Source organism: Equus przewalskii, chromosome 16 (assembly GCF_037783145.1).
Source record: "Equus przewalskii isolate Varuska chromosome 16, EquPr2, whole genome shotgun sequence".
In the NCBI taxonomy this organism is placed as follows: Eukaryota; Metazoa; Chordata; class Mammalia; order Perissodactyla; family Equidae; genus Equus; species Equus przewalskii.
Window position 1 is genome coordinate 29,837,320 of NC_091846.1, and position 6,000 is coordinate 29,843,319.

Consider the following 6,000-nt stretch of genomic DNA (forward strand, 5'->3'; position numbering starts at 1 on the left):
TGGCAGTGATCCATTTTTTTCCAGTCTTTATTCACTCGGGAGTAAAATTATTGCCTCATAAAACAAGAGGAATGTCCAGTTATTTCTTAAGTAGGATCCTATTAACTTTACCACTGTCACCAGTTCCTTCCACAACATTAAAATCTTTCAGCCTTGTGGCAGGGAGGATGCTACATACCCAGATTTAGTGATCCAAGGACAATTATTTTGAAAACATACATTTCCTTGAAAGACCCAATTTTGAAAGAACTAATTCTTAGAATGATGTTCCGATGAATCACTGTATTCATAACAGCATTTTTCTTAGAAGAGCTTTTGCCTACATCAAAACTACCAGCCAGGATATAAAAAAGTGAGTCAATGTTAAGGAAAATTTATTATTGAGAATGAGAGTTTGATTATTGAAATGTACTATAATGTTTCACCATAAAATCAGTGAATTAAAGTTTCATTTATTCGAAAAATCTGCATAATTGTCCTCGGTTTCTATCTGAATATTGCTCTTGTGTAGAATATCCCTTTAGGCCATACTGAGAGTCATAGTTCCCATTTCTGCTTGGTAGGCAAATAAAAATGTTATTCTTGCCCATGTGGTTTGAGTGGGAATGATTTGAACCCATTTGAGGAGATGTGATGGTTCCTACAGAAGAAGAGAGAGGGTCATTTAGACTGCTCCATTCGGCCTTGGTTATATATTGTCAAGAACTGGTCAGGGACTAAGATCAGACTTAATCAAGCATGATGTTAGTCTTCCATGCACATCATCTATTCCCTCTGGCTCTTAGGTTGAGCTTGTAATAACCAAACATTTGTATCATTTGCAAATTTGTTTGCATCCGTTTCTAATTGTTTCTTAGCTGAGATTCTTGCATTCAGCCAAATCTGAGCTATTCTTGGCCAAGCTGTAAGTAGCTGAACTTGGTTAGGCTGTAAGCCACAGTGTCTTAGCTAGCTTCCTTCAAGACCTGACTCAGAGACCAGGACTTTTGTGATTCTAGGAAGCATAAGTGAGTTGGTAAGGAGAGTCAGACAGGGAAGAGAGAAATGACAATAGAGTGTATGTTAAAGAACGATTTACCTCTTTGGGCACCTGGTGCTCAATTCTACTGGAAGCCTCCAAGAAACCAAGAGAAACAGTCTCAGAATTGTCCCCTGGAAGGGCAAGAACTGTTGCTCATTAGTGGAAGCTTGCCTGCAGGGGAGGAACTGCTCCATAGCACTGAGTTGTGTCTGCGGCCTGCTAAGTTTCCATGGGGCCAGAGAAAAGCCTCAGACAGAGAAGCAGGGAGACACAGGCTCTTGGGTGGGACACTATCTACAACGATTGTAGGTGGACTCAAAGATGAGCTGAGAATATGGGGAGGTGCGCGCAGAGTGTCTGCCACAAACAGGAAACTCAAAAATAACAGTGCTTTGGAAGAGCAGAGGGCTACATCTCTCACATAAAAGCTATCCGGAAGTAGGCAGTCCAGGACTTATTCTGGAGCCTTCACAATCCTCAGATGCCCAAGCTCTTCCCAGTCTGCTATTTTGCTATCTCTAAGGGGGGTTCGTCTTCAAAATCCAAATCACCGCTAAATCTCTGGTAATCATATCCATACTCCAGGTGGTAAAATCTAGGATGGGACCAAGAAGGCCTGTTCTTCCCTTTTAAAGAGATATTCTGAAAATGCAGTAAAATATTTCTATCTATATCTCATTAGTCAGAACTTAGTAACATGGCTACATCCAGGAATAAAATATTCTGAGAATATTTTGTATTGCATATATATATTCAGAACGTAACAAATATTATACTTATGTCATATATATTTATGTTATATAATATGTTAATTATGTACTAATTAATTATATTAATTAATATATAATTAACATATATTGATTATATATTAATAATTATATTAATTTATATATTATACATAACATAAAATAAAATATTCTGAGAATATTTTATATTATAAATATATATTCAGAGCATAACAATGATAATAAATATTTATGTAGTGCTTCTTATACATTGGGCCTGATGCTAAGTGTTTTATATAAATTAATTTACTTAACCTATATGATAACTGAGTAAGAGATTATATTCCTCATTTTATGGAGAAGGAAACAAATTTAGGGAAATTGAAACATGCCCAAGTTTTTCTTGGGAACAAGTGAGGGCAGCTGGCTGATCCTGGAGTCTGGCTGCTTGTGATATGATGCAGAAGACAGGGAGTACCACGTGTGAGAGATGGACAAGTGCTGCGGTGGTCCCACGTGCAGATGCAACTAGGGGCTGTAGGTGATGCTGGGGAAGTTCTTTGAAGGGGCCCTTCTAAAGTAGAATCCTCATCTCCACCTGAACAAATGGAGATGTAAATCTAAGCATGGCAAGTAGGGGCTAAAATATCTCTTTGTTATTGATAGAGGCCTGGAGGAGGTGGCTTTAGGTCGGTTAGCCAAACAAATTAGCTAAGAGAGTTAAGCAGACTCAGCCATCCAATCACAGCACACTGAGCCAGAGTAGGCCTCCCCCTTCCTATGGGATGGAGCATCTGGAGGAGCTGAGGAGAGTCTGCTCCCTCTAAGTCTGAGGCTCACAATTGGTAGAATGTTGATGGAACCAAGCTGAGCAAGCCTGTTACTTTTCCCAGATCTAATAATCAGGTCCCTCCATCTTCTCACGTGGTGGAGAGAATAAAATGGGCAGATAGCTTAGGAAAAATCCCTGTCCCTGGAATCCAGTGATGAGAAAAAGGTGTTCCCAGGTGAAGGCTACAAGGAAAGTTTTCTTGATCTTGCCTAGGCAGCTGGGGAGTCTTCACAGGTATAGATAGTCATCAACATTGAAGCTGACGCAACGGAGAAGTCATTTTTTTCATTATTTGTGAAAACTTTTTTTATGGGATTAATTTTGTATTGCTTGGGAGCAATACAAATTATTCAAATAATGTTAAGAGGCAACTAAGCGTGGGATTGTGTGTCAATGAGTGGCCACAGTTTGCAAATAAATGGATGCTTTGATAATACATTTAAGACATTACATTGCGAGTTATAGAAAAGACCAAAAAGCAAATCTCCCCCAAAAGAATCCAGCATATTTCTTGAAGAACTGACTCTTCTTTCAGTAAGAAAACTAGTAGATATCATCAAAGGAGTCCGTCTAAACAAAGAAATCAGGGCCAAATAGAGGAGAGGAGGATTTTAATCATTCTGCTTGATATGTTCAGCCTATGATGATATTCAGCAACAACTGATCGATAAGCTATTTTTCCTATTTCTTTAACTAGAGTTGAAATAAAAAACGAAGAAGAGTAAACATTTTCTAACTCTCCAGAAGAATAAAACCCACTGCCAATAAGTTCAGCCACCTTCAGATGTAATACACATACCTTTTTAGGGCTGCCTCCTCACCCTCCAATATTTCAGGTCTGCAAAGGCAAACCAGAATGGAGACTTGAGGCACTTATCCAGAAAAATGAGGCAAAAAAATCATGTTTCCCCAAAAATTGGTTATGGAAATTAAAATTTATTATTGGCCCTGCTCTAGACAGCGGACTGATTGAGCATTCACTTTGTGGGTTTAGAGCTGGCTCTGGCTTCTCCTGGAGAACATCTCCTTGTTGGGCAGGTGTAAAAGTAGAGTTTTAAATTTGTTGTATGTCAAGTTGAGATTCTCAGATTATTTTTTCGATTAATTCCTCTTCTCTAGCACATTTTGCAAATAGAATGTGATGATGAGGTTTAGTCATTTTATTTGATAGTTCTAAATAGCTGATCTAAATAATTCCACTCCAAACAAATTCTGAGGGCTTTTTAATTTTGTGTTTGAAATGTTTGGTTGGTATGTTAACCTAGCTTAAATAAATTAGACAGCTAACAAGCTTCTCCTTGTCTCTGCACTGAATAGATACAATGTTATAGGATGATAAATAATAGTTCATGCTTGAAATAGATTTTTGTTTTGTTTGCTTTTCATTTATCCAGGTAATTTAAGGAAAATAAAATCTCTCTCTTTCTCTCCTCTTCCCCCCCTTTTCTTAAAAGGAGCCGTCTGGATTATACTGGCGGGTTGAAAATATGTACTGAACTCTTAAAAGTTTCCAGAAAGTCATTTGAAGTCAAGATACTGGGGAATTCTCACTTTTTTATAAATGTTGATTTTTTTGTTTCTTTTGAGCTTCTTTAATAAACGTCTGTTAGTTTTTTCTTTAAAATATGTTTTTCTTAGAGCTACATCATTAAAAAACCTCTTGAAATTATGGTTCTATGGTTACTTTGTTACTCATTCATTTCTACAAGTTTGAGATGCTCTATACATGTTTTTTGCTAAATAAAAATAATCTTTTGCTTCAGTCTGTGACAATGAAAACAGAGAATTCTCTGGCAGCAATATTACCAACATAGACTTTATATAACTGCTTTTCTGCTTGCTCTCAGTATTATCAGGACTGGTATCCACTGGGTTTAGTAAATTTTGAACTTTATAATATAAATCCCATCTTTTTTACTCAGGACCAATTTCTCTGTTCTTTGGATTACTGGTTTTGGAAGCTTGGAGTGAAAAATGCTCTTAAAAGTAGGGCTGTTTCAACTGGAAATGTTGGTTTTATGTATGCTCTTAGCATTCCCTAATGACTTTTAGCAGAAGGATTTGAAAGCAAGTGAAAAGATTGAAGTGGCTTTTACCTATGTGGTTTGGGGTGGAGTGTCTTCCAAACACAAGTGTCTTTCTCCCTCTGAATGTGGATTCAGTGCTGATGAAAGAGGTCATGCAGATAGCAGTTGGCCCTGTAAAAAGTTTTCTGGAGAATAGATGATGTATGGGTAGAAATTCCACCCCTTATCTTCTGATTTACCCTGAATTTAAAAGATTCCCACTTCGTTGACCAAAGGAGCAGTTTTTTGAGAGTGACCACAGATTCTTGAAAACCTCAGCTAAAGCTTTCAGAAAATAAGTGCGATGCTTGAAAATGATGGTAGAAAGCAACAGCCTTCTGAACTTCCAGAGCTAGACACCCTCAGAATTTTACTATATATAGGAATAAATGTATTTCCTTAAAATGTGTGCTAAATATATTCAAAATATACTGTTAACATATATATATATATACACACACACATATACACTTGTTATTTTGAATGAGCAAGTAGTTAGTCAAATATCTCAGAAAAACTTTGATTTAAAGCATTTTCATGTTTGCAACACAGTCTGAAAGTCATGGTGACCTTAGTTTAGAAAATTAAAAAATAGTCAAGAGCCCTTATCTTCCCACTTTGAAAATGTTTGTGGTTAAGTTGATCTGAGTACCTAGAAGTGATGTTCTCAGCATTTCAATGGTATTTCCAAACACATGCAGGTTTTTGTTTCTTCTGTGCATTCTTTTGTCTTTTGTACTAACAGTGGAACTTATGCTCCCAAATTGTTCATTATGTTCTTCTGTTGGGATTTGTATGACAACTAATTACTTGTTTCTGAAAACAAAGGGACATTTGCATAAGGAAAGTGGAGACCTAGTAAAATCCCTAGGACATATCTTTTACATATATCATTCCATGTCTGACAGAGTCTGTAGCTGTTATTCTTTATAAGATATTCGAGGCTATACGGGTGGGTCAACACCCCTGGCTGGAAGTGGGGGATGATAGAGGTTTGGCCTGGAATACAAAGCATGAAGCTTAAATGTTGATTTCCTCATTAAAATGGTTTCTGGCTAGTACTTTCTCCAAAATTTTTGTTAAAATAGCTGTACAGACATTGGGAAAGGTGAAATCCACAATAACATTAGGAACTAAGACTCACAATTGCCAGAACCTTGGGGAAAATTCCACTGAAGGCCAAACAGGTACAACTCTGTTGAAAACCACATTCGGTGACAGAATGGATAAAGTGATTAAGAACATAGACAAAACCTGGCACTGTCACAAGACACAAGCCCTGTCTTGCTGTGTGCCTTAGGCAGTTTACTTAACCTCTTGAAACAGACTCAGTTTCTTCATCTGTAAAATGGAGAT

At 37.2% G+C, this 6,000-nt stretch overlaps 1 long non-coding RNA gene across 1 annotated transcript in view; it reads left to right on the plus strand.

Annotated features, from left to right (window-relative positions):
• The window catches only part of LOC139076461 (uncharacterized), a 53,722-nt gene extending 49,473 nt beyond the window's left edge, over positions 1–4,249 (plus strand). The window contains exon 5 of the long non-coding RNA XR_011528092.1: positions 4,033–4,249. This is a non-coding gene — a long non-coding RNA (uncharacterized lncRNA). The remainder of the gene's footprint in view (positions 1–4,032) is intronic.
• The last annotated feature ends 1,751 nt before the right edge of the window (positions 4,250–6,000 follow it).